At 51.2% G+C, this 14,727-nt stretch overlaps 1 long non-coding RNA gene and 5 other non-coding genes across 6 annotated transcripts in view; 5 read left to right on the top strand and 1 right to left on the bottom strand.

Moving 5' to 3' along the window:
* LOC139797557 (uncharacterized) overlaps window positions 1–13,252 on the top strand; it is a 336,133-nt gene extending 322,881 nt beyond the window's left edge. Inside the window, exons 2-5 of the long non-coding RNA XR_011726507.1 lie at window positions 11,523–11,828; window positions 11,906–11,925; window positions 12,076–12,347; window positions 13,033–13,252. This is a non-coding gene — a long non-coding RNA (uncharacterized lncRNA). The remainder of the gene's footprint in view (window positions 1–11,522; window positions 11,829–11,905; window positions 11,926–12,075; window positions 12,348–13,032) is intronic.
* TRNAA-UGC (transfer RNA alanine (anticodon UGC)) lies at window positions 5,468–5,539 on the top strand. Its single transcript has one exon. It is a non-coding gene; the product is annotated as a tRNA-Ala (tRNA).
* Window positions 6,067–6,138, top strand: TRNAA-CGC (transfer RNA alanine (anticodon CGC)). The gene has a single exon. It is a non-coding gene; the product is annotated as a tRNA-Ala (tRNA).
* TRNAP-AGG (transfer RNA proline (anticodon AGG)) lies at window positions 6,945–7,016 on the top strand. The gene has a single exon. It is a non-coding gene; the product is annotated as a tRNA-Pro (tRNA).
* Window positions 12,439–12,510, top strand: TRNAP-AGG (transfer RNA proline (anticodon AGG)). The gene has a single exon. It is a non-coding gene; the product is annotated as a tRNA-Pro (tRNA).
* A 638-nt stretch (window positions 13,253–13,890) lies between the features above and the next one.
* TRNAA-UGC (transfer RNA alanine (anticodon UGC)) lies at window positions 13,891–13,962 on the bottom strand. Its single transcript has one exon. It is a non-coding gene; the product is annotated as a tRNA-Ala (tRNA).
* Between the last annotated feature and the right edge of the window lie 765 nt (window positions 13,963–14,727).

Below are 14,727 nucleotides of genomic sequence, written 5' to 3'. Positions count from 1 at the left end.
CCCCACTGTCGTGGTCACCCTGCCCGGGCCCATTCTCAGCTCCTACCCTCAAAACACCACGGTGGGATCCACGGCATCGGCGGCAGTCGGGAGCTACCTGAGGTGCTGCGGGGTGCCCGTGTCCTCCGGCTGTCCCCGAGGGGTAGGGAAGGGGGGGCTGCTGTGCCTGGGCAGTGGGCTCTGAGAGTGTCCCCAGCAGTCACTGCCTCCCCCCCCCCCCAGTGCCAGCGTCAGGAGGGACAAAGGAAGCACAGGAGCAAGACTGGGGAAGAGGACTAAGAAAACGTCTGTGGTTTTCCCAGCTCGGGGGGGGACAAGGGAGCCGTGTGAGCTTGTCATTTGAGACTGTGCCTGTGTACCTTTCTCTCGCTAAGCCTTATTTATATTTCTGTGTAGGTGTCCAACCCAGCAGTGCTGCGTGGCATTTGCTGCTGGCTGGGTGAAAATGCTTCTAGCAGTCTGTAAGTGGAAGATGATAGCCGTGGGGCAGTGGGGTAGAGGGACATTTCGTAGAGATTGGCTTGTCCCAGAGTGGGGTTTATTATCCATTTATTTATCGAGCGCTGGAAATGCACTTCTCCTGCTCTGAACTGGTTTGTTCTCCTCATTAAAGTCATGCTACATCATAGCCTGAGTCTTCTGGTGTTCCTTGTGCCTCCGGTCTGAAGGGGCAAACTTCTCTGGAGGTAACTTGTTGCTGGGAGGGTGGGGGTTTCTTCTTTTTTTTTTTTTCCCAAAATGGGAGTTTCCACCACTCAGCTCTAAGCTGAGCTGAATTAAGTGTGTGGTTTGCTGTGACCAGCCCACAGGCAACTTTCTCAGCCTGGAAACCTCTTCTGCTGCCCCATAGCAAGGTCCTTGGGGAGGACGTCAGGTAGGGGCAGGCTTGTTGTCTGTTCCCTTGAGGAGGTGGGAATTCAAGGTTTGACATTTCAAAATTATATTTACCCTGCATTTTGCAGCAATTATGGGGGTGAGCTAAGGTAAATGGCTGTTGGGGTCAGGGTAAAAAGGTAGAAGTGGCCTTCTTGGGAGATGCTCCTTCTCATAGTCATCCAGTGCCCAACTTGCCCAATGTTTTATGGGTGACAACGAAGAGTAAAAAATATACCAGAGCAAAAGAAGACATTGAGCATTAGGGTCTTAATTCTTCCTCTTTACAACAGCATGAGACAAAATGGGCCTTACACAAACAGGGGCACACTGACTCCAACCTAGACAGCACAGGCATGTGATAGGTCTGCATCGGGCTGTGTCTCTTCATAAAGCAGCAGAAATTCTTTGCTCTGTGCTGATGCATGCTGGCAGAGATGTGCATATCTGCAGGCATGACTGCAACATTTGCCTTGAGTGATCCCTTTGAATAACATGAGCTGGGTGAACCTATGTTCTCATTGGAGCTCCATGGGGTGACTCAGGGAATACCACCCCAAACTGGATGGGGGAGCAGCTTGTCCTGCAGTAGCATCCCCAGCCCCATAAGAGAAAGAGGGTGCCAGCAATGTGCAGGGTTACCCAGGTTTTCTCTGGGCACACACTGATGATCCTAGAGGTCTTTTTCAACCATAATGATAATTCTGTGATTCAGAAACCCAAATTTGATGAGACCTTTGACTAAGCACTGACAGATCAGAGGTGTAGTGGGGAGACACATCCTAACATTTCTCGGAGACACCAAGCCTGATGGACACTCAGGCCTGTGATAATGCTGTCAGGAAAGAGATATAAACATAATCATAAGGAGATGAGAGGAAACTGTGATTTTGCCATCTGTTCCAGACACAGAGGGAAGAGCTTGTGAGCTGGTCAGTTAGCAGACTACAAGGATAACCCCATCTCTAGGCTCAGCTAGAGGCTCTTCCCAACCACTGGGACCTAAGATTTTTATTGGAGATGTTAGAGAACTGGAGAATAATTGTTTTAAGGGAGGAGGACACAGGTGCTTCTGGAAAAAGATGTAGGGCATTGAGTAAAGCATCTTTTTAAGATGCCACGTATCATCAAGCAGAACCTTTTCAGCTAATGTTTAAACCTTCTTTCATACCCGAGGCATTTTGCTAGGGTGACAATTTGCATAAAGTTTATGAGTGTTTAATTTTATGCTGAGCTTGAAAGCATGTTTGTTTTCAAAAGTCTTTGCCAAGCTCAACTGGTTCTATTGCTCAGGAGATCTTTGGGCAAAATTTATGTGGCAATTGCTCCACAGTCAAAGCACCAAGAGAAGAGAAATGTGGTTTTACACCCATCTTGCAAGAACTGCTTGGATATTTTTATTCCAGCTCTGTGAAGACAGGATGCAAAACTCTCCAGACCACTGCCAAGAAAAAAAAAGATTGGATTTCCAGCAAAAACTTTGTTAGGAATCTGTAGACATCTAAGGGTTGTGCTACTGTCTTCCACTAATCTGCTGCACAAGGACAGTCCAGGATGGAGCAGTGGGGAAGACTGAAGATATATTTATGTGGCTTTTCACTGAAAAACTCCACTGGTGAGGTTATACAGATATTATTTTTTCCTGAAGAAAATGAAAATCCATGCAGGTCCTTGATTTGACTTGAAAATTGGGATGCCCTAGTGCAGACAGAATCAGGGAAGTGAGGACCTGGGTGCCCTGCAGGACTCCCTGTCCTGAGGAACCCTGTCTCCCATGGGTGCTGTGAAGCCCAGCTTGGCTCCCAGCTCAAGAGCTGTCCTGAATTTACTCCACCATGGATCCCCTCCCAGCCAGCAACTTGCCCAGGGCAGGACCCCACAGACCTGTTTATCAGGCCCTAAAATACAAGCTCCTGCAAAGGGGGTGCAGCCAAAGGGCCTGGAGAGAAATAGGGAGCTATGTACCAAGACTGAGATGAAAAACACTGCTTAGCAGGTGAGAAGGACACACATGGTGAAGGGCAATAGCTGGGTCATGGTGTTTGTTTCCAGCATTGCATATTTACAGCTTTCAAAAACAACAGCAGAAGCAGCATTTCCCAGATCAGCCCAGAACACAGCCCAGGTGCAACTAGTTGGCTGTGCCTGCATCTGTTGAGTTCCATGTCTTCTGCTCAACTCTGATTTCCCTCACCTGCTCACAACCTTGAGGGAAACCTTCTCCCTGTGCCACTCAGTGTCCTCCTCCAGCAGCAGTCATTGCTTCCTGGATATCCCAATTTCCATTCACTTTCTTTCTCCTGTCCTTCTGCACCAGCAGAAATTACAGTGCAGAATTGTCATATGGTTGACCAGCTCAGGAGGGACCACCTGAAATACACTGGCCTGGGAAGGTGATGGGGTGGCTCCCCATTTTGGGGGCCACAGCCTTGGAGGTGTCAGTCTCCTTTTTGGGCCGTGTGTAACCATGGGGACATCACAGCCTGAACCACTGCTTGTGCAAATGAGCTTGCTTGGGTTTCCCTGTGTTTGTGTACATGAGGAAGCCACCAGAAGCAGTGAGCAGAGTAGGGGAGGTGGTGATGAGGCTTTATGGGGTGGGGAGGAGGGATGAAATTATGGCTTGAGTTGGAACAAGTGGAGAGTTATGGAGTTGCCATGGAAAAGGGAAGACTGGTGTGAATAGCAAGTGAGTGGGAGCATCAGGAGTGGAAGCCTCAGGCAGCATGAATCTGGTGATAGGGAAGGAGGGATCTGTGGTAGATAATTGCTGGGTTAACAAGATCCCAACATTCAATCCAGATGAGGAGACTAAAGTCCTAGTGACTCACAGCAGTGAGACAGGATGAAGACACAGATTCACCTCCTGTGTCTTTGCTGGGTGGCAAAAGGTGTATCCCACCCCAGCACCCAGGTGTCAAGCTGAGGGCAATGCCAGGAGGGTGAGCTGGACTCAACAGGCAGCATCCCTCATCCTTTTCACTGGGGCTCCTGGCTGGAGTGCTTGGAGACACATGTCCTAGAGCCATGCAGGTGGAGACACAGAACCTCTGGAGCTGGAGCCTGCAGGTGAGGAAGGCTGAGGTGGGATATGTTTGCCAAGGAAAGTCTCTTTCCTTCCCCACCAAAGCCTTGAAAAGCCTTGAAATGTGACACCAAAGCCTTGGTGGCTTCTCACCAAGGCAGAGAGGATGTTTGCTTCCAGGTTTTAGGAAGGGAAGAGAAAAGTGGTTGTGGGCTAAGAGGGAGGAGAGGTCACCACAGAGAGGAGATCCCTGCCCAGGCACCCCAGCCCAGGCAGTCCCTCAGTGTGCCCTCCCTGCCAGGCAAGGGCTCTGCACCAGCCTGGGGATCCAGACAGACCACGGCTCCAGCGAGGGCTCTGCTTCTTTCCCAGGGCTGAAAATCCCATAGAAGAGGAAAATAACAGGCCACCCACACCTGTGAGTCATAAGGTAAGAAGCATACAAATCAAAAGGCACTGGCATCCCTGTCTGGCCCTCCTGGTGCTACCCATGAGAGTGGGGCTCACAAGGCTTACACCCTGGCCAGCCCACAGCCTTGCTGGCTCCACCAACGTCGTGCCTCACCCTGAGCCCAGACCATTTCCAGACACAGCTTCCAGCTGTCCTCCATGCCCTTCTCCTCTGAGCAGGCATTCCCTGCATGTCTCAGGGAGGACAGCCCTCAAGAAGAGACAGAGCTGAGGACCAAGAAAGTGGAGCCCAAATCCCAATAGTTTACAAAGTTCTGGGAATGCAATACTTGGGGATTTGAGTTTCAAACTCAAGAACTGTTTAATTAAATATTCCAGGGCTTCCAGTTCATGGTTGTTGAGAATTAAGTGCCTGCATGTTTCCCAGAGGGAAGGCAGATTTGGTTATTGATGCTGGAGGAGCTGGCTGTTTGTAGCACTGGGTGTGTGGAACTGACCTGGAACCCTATGTGACCCAGAAACCCACTAGCTGGGGGTCCCACATCAGCTTGACTCCCCACCCCAGCACAGCTATAGGTAGTCTAATCTGGGATTGTGTCCCAGAAAAATCTCCCTGTCTTTCCCCATAGCCATCCTCCTGGTTCTGCCCATCATGACACTCTCACAGCTGGCTGACCCCCGGAGTTGTCAGCTGGGGGCTGTGAAAAAAGTTCCCTGGGGAAATCTGCCCATAACCTGGCATCACAGCTCTTATCCCTGGTCCCAAAGCTATGCTGGTACCCCGGGGACAGGGGGGAGGGAAACTGTTAGTCCCAGTATAATGGGTGTCTGAGGGGTGGTGATTGGAGATGGCAGCTCCCTGGAGCCACCCTCCTGTGCCCAGCACCAGGGTGTCTGCAGCAGAGAACTGGGGGACAGGGCTTTGGATCTGACCTGGCTCCTTGGTCTAGGAGTATGATTCTAGCTTCAGGTGTGAGAGGTTTAACTCCTGGATGGGCCCTCCTTTTCTGCACCCACTTTCCCTGGTGGCTTCTGGAGCTGTGATGTGTTAGGGCAGCAGTGATAGGTGCCATGGGGACCATTAGATGCCCTGTCTGGCTACCTGCCCATGGGCAGGATGGAGCCCCAGGAGCTGGCAGCAGGGGCACAGGGGCTCAGGGGGATGTAGCTCAGCGGTAGAGCGCTTGCTTTGCATGCAAGAGGCCCTGGGTTCAACCCCCAGCATCTCCAGGACTTTTTTTGCATCTCCAGACCCCTGATGGCTGTGGGGCTGGCAGAGCCCACCAGGTCCCACAGAAAAGCCCTGAGACTGCCTGTGGACACAGCTGGCCTGGACCTACTTCATGGTACCTGCAGGCTGTGTGTGTGCTGGGGAAATCCACAACCTCAGCTGTGCCTGGAATGCCAAAATATGGGGGGCACAGAGTTTGGGGGTGCCTTGGAGTGCAGCACCCTAGCTTATTGGTCTAGAGGTCTGATTCTTGCTCTGAATGTGAGTTCTCCCAGGTTCAACTCTTAGATGAGACCTTTTGAAAACACAACCTTCTTTAGGGGACAACCTACTCTTTGAGAGCGGCATCCCTGCTGTTCCCTGCAGACCCAGTGGAGGAGTTTCAACCCTGGCCTCCCCCAGTTGCCTGCCAATGATACCCCATCTCCATGCTTTGGCTTCTCTTTCACCTGACAGAATGTACCAAGCTTGGATGCTGACACTGAAGCTGGGCAGATTTCATCCCAGTGGAGATCACTCCATGCAGGGGGATGTAGCTCAGCGGTAGAGCGCTTGCTTCGCATGTAAGAGGCCCTGGGTTCAACCCCCAGCATCTCCATTGCCTTTTGCCTCCCCAAACCAAAGAGCTCCACGGGACACAGGTGACAAACTCTGTTTCCAACTCTGGATGCACTCCTAAAGGACATTCTCTCAGCCTGCATCCCGCACCATGGCCCCCAGGCAGAGCTGCCCGTGAGGGACACAGTGTCAGCCTGGCACCCCCCCTGCCCCAAGAGCCCCTTCCTCACTCAGGAGGGATCCAAGCCCTGGCCATGGCTGAGCTGGGTCTCTTTGCCCCCTGGCAGTGATGGGATCATCCCAGCAGTTGTCAGACCCCCAGACCAATGAGCTGGGGTGCAGAGGTGTCCAGGCACCCCCAGCCTCTGCTGGCCACGGGGGGTTGGAGAGGCAGGGGCTACCCAGGGACTCCAGGAGATGCTTTTGAGGACAGCTGGTGCCACCAGACCCTAGGGAGCAAAGCAGGACTGAGGGTGTATGGGTGCAGTGGATGCACCAGCCACCACGGAGACTTCCCCACTTCCCAGGAAGAGGGGGCAGCAAGAATGGGCTGGGACAGGGGAGCCAGCGGTGCACAGGGCAGGGGGCGGCACACGTCCCTTCCAAGGTTTTCAAGACTTTGCAGCCCTGGGACAGGTGGGAAAATGACATTTTCCTGGGATGCTGAATGGATTCCCTGTGCCTGATCCCCGTGGATGTGGGGGGTGCTGTCCGGAAAGCAGAACGGAAGGAGGAGCCGGGGCAGCTCCCATCTGCATTGGGCAGCGTTGGGCTGTGCGGGGACAGGGACACGGGGCCGAGGGGGACAGGATGGCAGATGGGGATGAAGGGATGATGCAGCATCGTGGCTCGTTGGTCTAGGGGTATGATTCTCGCTTAGGGTGCGAGAGGTCCCGGGTTCAACTCCCGGACGAGCCCTCCTTTTACACAAACACCACCCTTCTCTCTGCTTTTCCCCACACAAAAGATCAGACACCTCCTGACGCTTCCACCCACCCACCCTTCCCTGCCCTACAGCCACTCTCCCCATCACCTACACCCCCTGCATGGGCAGGTTTGGCAGACCTGGACACCTCCCCCCCCACACTCATCCTGCTCTGCCCAAGGGCCCTGAGGCAGAGTTACCCCTAGAAATAGGGAATTTTGCATTGCTGTGAGTATAAAAGAAATCCGGTCATAAGGGGAAAGGGGTGCTACCTCTGTGGTTTACCACCTGGGAGCCACCTCAGTGCAGGGATGGAGTAAAGCAAATATCTCACTTCTGTGTGTCGATAGGATTATCACCCACTGGGCAAACTGTTTTTTTGGACAACATTTTTCTGTCTACCCAGAAGGGACAGCCGGAGAGCCTTGCCCTGGTGCTCTTACCTCTCCCACTGGTGGACAGGACTGCATCCCTGCAGGGCTCCAGGTCCCTCCAACCTGTTGTCAATCAGGGAACCCTCCTTGGTTATGGATGGTGAGTTACTCTGAGGTGCAGCACTACAAAAAACTTATTTGCTTGTATGTGTGTGTGAGAATATCCACTGGAAGTAGTCAATTTATTGGTATCTGCTCTGCTTAAGTCACAACAACCCACAGCATCTTAAAACCAAACCTTGAATCAGAATTTCAGCTTTTTCCAGAGGGTTCTTTCCCAGAGCCATGTGTCTGAAACTGTAGTTAAGGAAACTTTAATATGGGAACCACTACTTCCAGTGAGATACCTTCTTGTTTTCCTCTTGGTTGCATCCTGAAAAACTGGAAAGTCTTCGGGGGAGCCCTGATGCAACAGATAAAATGAGACTGTACTGTAATCAGTGATGGGCAAATTATAAGCTTGGTCATGCAGAAAAGTGGCCACAAAATGGATCCTTGAAGAACAGTACTTTGTTGCAGTTGATGTTGTTTTGTCATCGAGTGGATAAGCGGGATGAAGTCACATATGTGGAGGCTTTTATGATTCTGTACAGAAGGGGAGATACTCAAGAGAAATGTGGTGTAAAAGTGGAGGGGGGATTGAGTCCTAGTTGTAACAGTTGTTGTAAGCTGGTAGAAGGGAAAGAGGAGGTAGAAGATATCCAATTATTGGTACCAATGCCCCCTCCCAGTGGTCCTAGAGATGGACTCCCACCATATGAGGGGAATGAGAGGGGGGCAAGCAGGGGGCAATTCCAGTCCAATAGCTGGAACAATAAGGGGACAAGGTCACCTTGTAGATGCCCCTCCAAGCCAGGCCACAGAGGTGGGAGGACGGGTTGTGTACATGTTCCCTCTACAGCATTGGACTTGTTAAACTAGCAGCAATCTGTGGGGCCCTATGGAGACAACCCCAAGGGAAAGTACAGACTATTTAAAACAATGATGTTGGTACATAACCCAAGCTAGGGGGATATCCAGGTAATTTTAGAAACTTTTCTCACTCCCTAGGAAAGAAGAGCTGTTCTGGAGAAGGCCAAAGAAGATGTGCTCAAAAAGACCCAAACCACCTTCTGCCCACAGAAGACTCTGGATGGGATCTTAATACCAGGGGAGGGCTAGGAAGTGTTAACCAATATCAGCAATTAATACTATATGGAATTCCACATGGGGCCTGTAAACCAAAAAACTTGTAAAAGTTACTTGATGTTACATAGGGACCAGAAGGAGAATCCTCTGCCTTTTATGAGAGACTATGTGAGACAACTAGGAAATTGACCCATCTTGACTTAGAGGAAAAAAATAATCAGAAGTTCTTTAACTTGTTCTTTATAAAGCATTCAGCCCTGGACATCAGAAACAAATTACAGAAAGTAGATGGGGAAGGCTCTATGTGCATCTCACAAGTAATAGAAATAGTTTATAAAGTGTATAAAAAACAAGGGGAGAGAGAAAAGAGAAAAGGAAGAAAGAATGAAATCTCTGCTTGCTTCCCCAGCTGCTGCTATAAATCAGAATAATGTCAGGGGACTGGGCACTGGGCAGGCTAGAGGAGAACAAGTATGGGCACCAACCTGGGGGGACCAATAATGTCAAAACCTCTTAGGACAAAATCAATGTACAAACTGCCAGGAGGGGGAACACTGGAAAAAATGAGTGCCCAAGTAAGAGAGTCAAGGGAAGGACAACTTGAGAGCTGGTGGGGATTTGATCATGCTGAAAAAAACCCAAACCAATTTGGATTGATGGGGACTGGAGGAGATTATTAATGCTTCTTCAGCTGACCCTTTGGTTCCAATCAAGCTGAGGATTGAAACTATAGATTTTTTCATAAACAGCAGTTACTATTTGTGAAGTAGCTTTAAATAAGTCTGATTGGTGTAGAAACTGGAAAGCAGACTCTAAAACCATTCCTGAAACCAAAGGAGTGTACAATTGGAAACAAGAAATTAACTCATTAATTCCTCTATATTCTAGAATGTCCCCTGCTGTTATCAGGACGTCATTTGTTGTGTAAATCAAAGGCTCGAGTAACTTTTCCTGAGAATTCCGTGCAGATGCTACATGTTCCCCAGGAGATGGCGTGGAAGGCAGAGATTTGCTTGCTAACAGAGACTCCTTCATTTAAGGAACCCAAGAATGAGGTTCCAGACGCGACGATGGATGCCGGGATTCCTCTGGTTCGAGCCTCGAAGAAAGCAGGTGTAGAGCAAAGAATGTGACACCAGTTAAGATGGAATTTAAGTCTGGAGCTTGTCTGGTAAGAAACAGTATCTGTTAAAATTTGTGTGAAAAGACTTGAAATCTTTGACACCTTTGAAAAATATAGACTGTTATGAGAATGAATGTCAATCTGAATATAACACCCTGATATTACCAATAAAAACCCCCAGCCTCAGAAGTACAGGCTGGCTCAAGATTTAAGAGAAAGCAATTGAATCACCGTGGATGTGCATCCTCTTGTTTTCAATCCATATACATTGCTCAGATCTGTACCTAAAACAAATGTTTATTTTACAGTTCCAGATTTGAAGGATGCTTTCTTCTGTGTCCTGGTGGATGAAACAAGTCAAATGATTTTTGCATTTGAATGGGAAAATCCAAACACAGGAAGGAAAGTGCAGTGGTGTCAAACAGTGCTTCTGCAAGGATTCAAGAACAGCCCTACCTGGCTTGGATATCAGCAAAGAAGCTGGAACTGTGGTAAGGCAACCACCAAAACATCATGCTGGGGTGCAGTACATTGATATCCTGGTTGATGCTGATATTGAAGAGTATTGTTGAAAAGCCACTATCAGTCTATTGAATTTCCTGGAACTGTCAAGATACAGAGAGTAAACATATATCCTGACTCCAAGTATGCCATTGGGGTAGTTCATTCCCATTGTGCCATCTGGAGAGACCCAGGGCTTCTGATGTTCCAGAGAAACCCCATCAAGCACAGATGAGAAAGCATGGAACTGCTACAGGCAATCCTTGAGCCAAAGCAGCTGCGTCATAAAGCAAGTAAAAAAGGGCAAGGAGGAGCTCAAGGGAACAGAAAAGCTGACATGGCCACAAAAGGAGCTGTGCTGCAGGAACAATTAATTTGGGCTCAGATATCGACAAATGAAACAAATATGAAGCAACCCCAAATATCCATAAAAGCAGGACCATTGGCAGAGGTGCTGAAGTATTCAAAAGATCAAGAAGGATGGTGGGTTACTCCAAGCCAACACATTCTTACTATGTCCAAGATGATGGAAGCCCTTCCTAACAAGTTACATGAAGAACTCACTTGTGAGCATGATCAGGAGGAAAAAGATAAACAAGACTCCAACTATTATATCTACGAATAAACTGAAGTCTTGAAGGGGGAACTGATAAAGGTTAACAATTAAAATTTGAGAAAATTGCATAAAGGAGAACAACAAAGCACACAGAGTAAGTTCAGAACTTGGAAAAAATGGAGGTTAGGGAACATATGTAAAATATGTTCCTTGTGATTAGCAGGACTGGTGGGAGGGACTGTTCACTAAATTTACCTTGTTGTGAAGAGAAATAGAAGGTACTAAACACTGTCTTTAGCCTTGAGCACAAAATAGAACAGATAAGAGACAACACTGACTATCGAATTTACCTCATTAACACACTAAAATACCCCCCTCAGGCCAGAAGGATCCCCTACTCACAAAAGTCCCCCACACTCTGAGTGTGTGTAGTGGGTGGTAGAAGTCCTGACACTTTGTTTAATTAATTTTTCATTTCAACTTAATTGCGTGTATGAAAAATATCAGTGTACTTGGAGATAAAGCAACTTTGCATTTTTCAGTCTATAAAAGAAACACGGTATTACGGGGAAGGTGTGCTAGCTTTGTGGATTAACCACCAAACACCAGTCTCTGTGACAGGTGTCATGAATTAAAGAAACTTATCTCGACTCTGTGTGCAGACTGGATTATTGCACAGTGGGAGAACAAACCCTACCCTGGGACAGTGTCAGTTCCTGAGACACAGATGATCAGTTTACTGTGCGGGTCTTTGAAGAATTTTTTTTTTTTTTTTTTTTTTTTTTTATTCCAGTAAATGTGCAGAGCAAGGGCAATCCTGGGGAGAGCTGCTAACTGGGATATCACCCCCTTTGTGCCCTGTCCCATTGCACCCCCAGCCTGGGCTGGGCACTGGGGTGTGGTGCGGAAAGCAAAGGGTTAACAGTAACAGCGGTTCCCGGCTGCGCAACTGGGTGGGTTTGTTTTCTTGAGGGGCGTGAAGGGGAGAATCACACCTTGTTGGTTCTGAGCACCTCTCGAACAAAAGGCAGCCCCAGCCTCGAGGAAAAAGAAAAAAAGAACTGTGAATTTTTGCTTCACAGGTAAGGCAGGAGTGGCAAATTATTAACCCATTATTTACGGCAGTTTCTTGTTATTTAGTGTCCCGGACCTGACACTGGGTGAGAAACATTCTCCCTGGCACCTTTTTCTGCAGGTAGAAATTGGTGTATGGGTTGGTTTGGGTTTTTTTTGCACAGGGGGTGAAGAACCCAGATTTGGAACATCAGAGAGGCCGTGCTTCCCCTGCCCACTGTTCCCTTGGCTTTCAGCTTTTTGGGGTCAGGCCCTGCTACCTGCCTCTAGGGAGCAGAGCGAGGCTGAGGACGTGTGCGGGGGTGCAGCAGTCCCCCCGGAGACTTCCCCACTTCCCAGGAAAAGGGGGCAGCAAAGACTGGCTGGGACAGGAGGGTCCAGGGCTGCTCAGGGAGCCTAACAATGACCCATGGGCAGGCTGCGATGGACCCAGGAAAGGATAGGAACAACTACTCCCCCCCCCCCCCCTTCTCCTCCTCCCGGGGTTTTCCGGGTTTTGCCGGAAGAGGTGAGGAGGGGGCAGCGCCCCGGAGCAGCGTCCCCAGCATTGGGCGGGGTTGGAGTCTGGGGATGAGGGTTCAGGGATCCCTCAGTATCCTGGCTCGTTGGTCTAGGGGTATGATTCTCGCTTAGGGTGCGAGAGGTCCCGGGTTCAACTCCCGGACGAGCCCTCCTTTTACACAACCCCCGTCCTTCCTTCACACCCGCACACCCGCCCTCCCTCCCGACCCGGGGCTGCCTCACACCTCCTGCCCGCCTGACCACCTCTGCACACCCCCGACACCCACCCAGCAGGGGAGAGGAGAGGAGGCGGCAGTGGGGCTGTTCCCTGAGGGGCTGCTTTTGGCCTCAGGGCTCTGGGGCAGAGCAGGATGAGCAGGGGGAGCACTGGGTTGGGGGGAGGTGTCCAGGTCTGCCAAACCTGCCCATGCAGGGGGGTGTTGGTGATGGGGAGAGCAGCTGTAGGGCATGGAAGGGTGGGTGGAAGCATCAGGAGGTGTCTGGTCTTATGTGTGGAAAAAAGCAGAATGCAGGGTGGTGTTTGTGTAAAAGGAAGGCTCGTCCAGTAGTTGAACGCCAAACTTCTCATGCCCTAAGTGAGAATCATACCCATGAGCCAGGGTGTCATACCCTCCCTGCACCCCTATCCCCCATCCTGTCCCCCTCAGCCCTGCGGTCCTGGCCCTGCACAGCCCAGCTCTGCCTAATGCAGATGGGGGATGCCCCAGGACGCTGCCATCTCCTCATTGCCTTCTGCTTTCCGGACAGTACTCCACAGCTCCACAGGGACCGGGCACTGGGACATCATGGAGAGCTGCTCAGCATTTCTGCAAAATGGTCAACAGGTCACCATCCCCTCCCCTCCAGAGCCAGGTCCTCACCTCTCTGGTATTTGCAAAAGGTGGAAAGCCATGGAGAGTCCTGTGTCCTTCCTGCCCTGGGGCCATCACAGCCCCGTCCTGACCCTGGGCACTCGCTTTTCCTGGGAAGTGTGAAAGCCTCCAGAGTGGCCGGTGCATCCCCACACCCCCCTCAGCCCCACGCTGCTCCCCAGGGGCTGGCGGTGGGGTCCTTCCCCTAAAGCAGCTCTGGTGACCCAAGTCTCTGGGCAGCACCAGCTCCCCCAGCCCCGCAGTGCCTGGGACATGGTGGGGGTTCCCAGGCAGCTGTACACACCGACTCCTTGGTCTGCAGGGGTGAAGAAAGGTGAGAAAGGTCCCACTCCAGATGAAGCCCTTCTTTTAGGCACCCGCCACCGTCCCCTAACCAGCTGCTTTTGACCCACTGAAATTCACCCCAAGAGACATCTTGTCTCTCACCAAGAGAAACCCAACCGGCAGGTAAAGGGTCACAAGGCGGCTTTTCCAACTACTACAGGGGAAGGGTTGTGCCTTGGGTATTTCCCGCAGGCTACGGGTGAGCCTGCAGCCCCAGGGCAGCCTTGCCCGCAGACAAACCCAGGACTTTTTTAGGTGGGGTTGGGAATTCTGTCAGCTCCACAGCCAGTAGCAAGGGGGCTCTGGGGAGGTAGAAAAAAACAACTGTGGTACTGGAGATGCTGGGGGTTGAACCCAGGGCCTCTTGCATGCAAAGCAAGCGCTCTACCGCTGAGCTACATCCCCTTGTGCAAGACCACCCTGTGGTACATTTGTCCCTCCCAGAAATCCCGGTCGCTGCATCCTTCCCAGCCCTCTGAGCTGCTGACTGTGGGGTTTCGAGGCTTTTCAAGTTCTGGGTTTTCCTGGGGTGCTGCTGGGATGCCGAGGCAAGGTAGACTGGAAGGGCAGCTCTGGGGCAGAATTGGGACATGGTTTTCTGCAGGTATCCCCCAGGCAGACCTGGCCACTGGGGACATGGTGGCAGCAGGGTGCAGCTCTGCTGTTCCCCCCTGCCCCGACAACCCCTTCCCCACCCAGGAGGGAATGAGCCCTGGCCATGGCTGAGCTGTGTCTCTTTGACCCCTAGAAGTGGGCAGCGCCCACCTCCCGGCAGTTCTGGGACTGTTCCCAGCAGAGGGGACGCGGCCAAGCTGGGGAAGCCACACATCCCCCTGTGCCTGGCAATGTGGCCCCATCTGTGCCCTGTCCCAGCTTGGGCTGTGCTGGGAAGTGGGTGCCCAAAAGGAGGACTCCTCCAGGACTTGAACGTGGGACCTCTCTCACAGAAGTGAGAATCAGCCCCAGAGCAACAAGCTGGGGTGTGCAGGGGATGTGCCTGGGCACATCCAGCCTGTGTCAGGCACTGGGGGCCTGGGGGAAGTTGCTGCTCAGAGACTGGACCCCCAGAAGGTGCTTTCGAGTACAGACCCTGTTGCCATCCCCTGGGGAGCAACATGGGGTTGAGGGTATGTGCGGGGTTGCACCGGCCCCAGAGACTTCCCCGCTTCC

This window comes from Heliangelus exortis, chromosome 6 (assembly GCF_036169615.1).
Source record: "Heliangelus exortis chromosome 6, bHelExo1.hap1, whole genome shotgun sequence".
Classification (NCBI taxonomy): domain Eukaryota; kingdom Metazoa; phylum Chordata; class Aves; order Apodiformes; family Trochilidae; genus Heliangelus; species Heliangelus exortis.
Note: the sequence above shows the minus strand (reverse complement) of the source record. Positions and strands in the feature narration are given on the sequence as shown.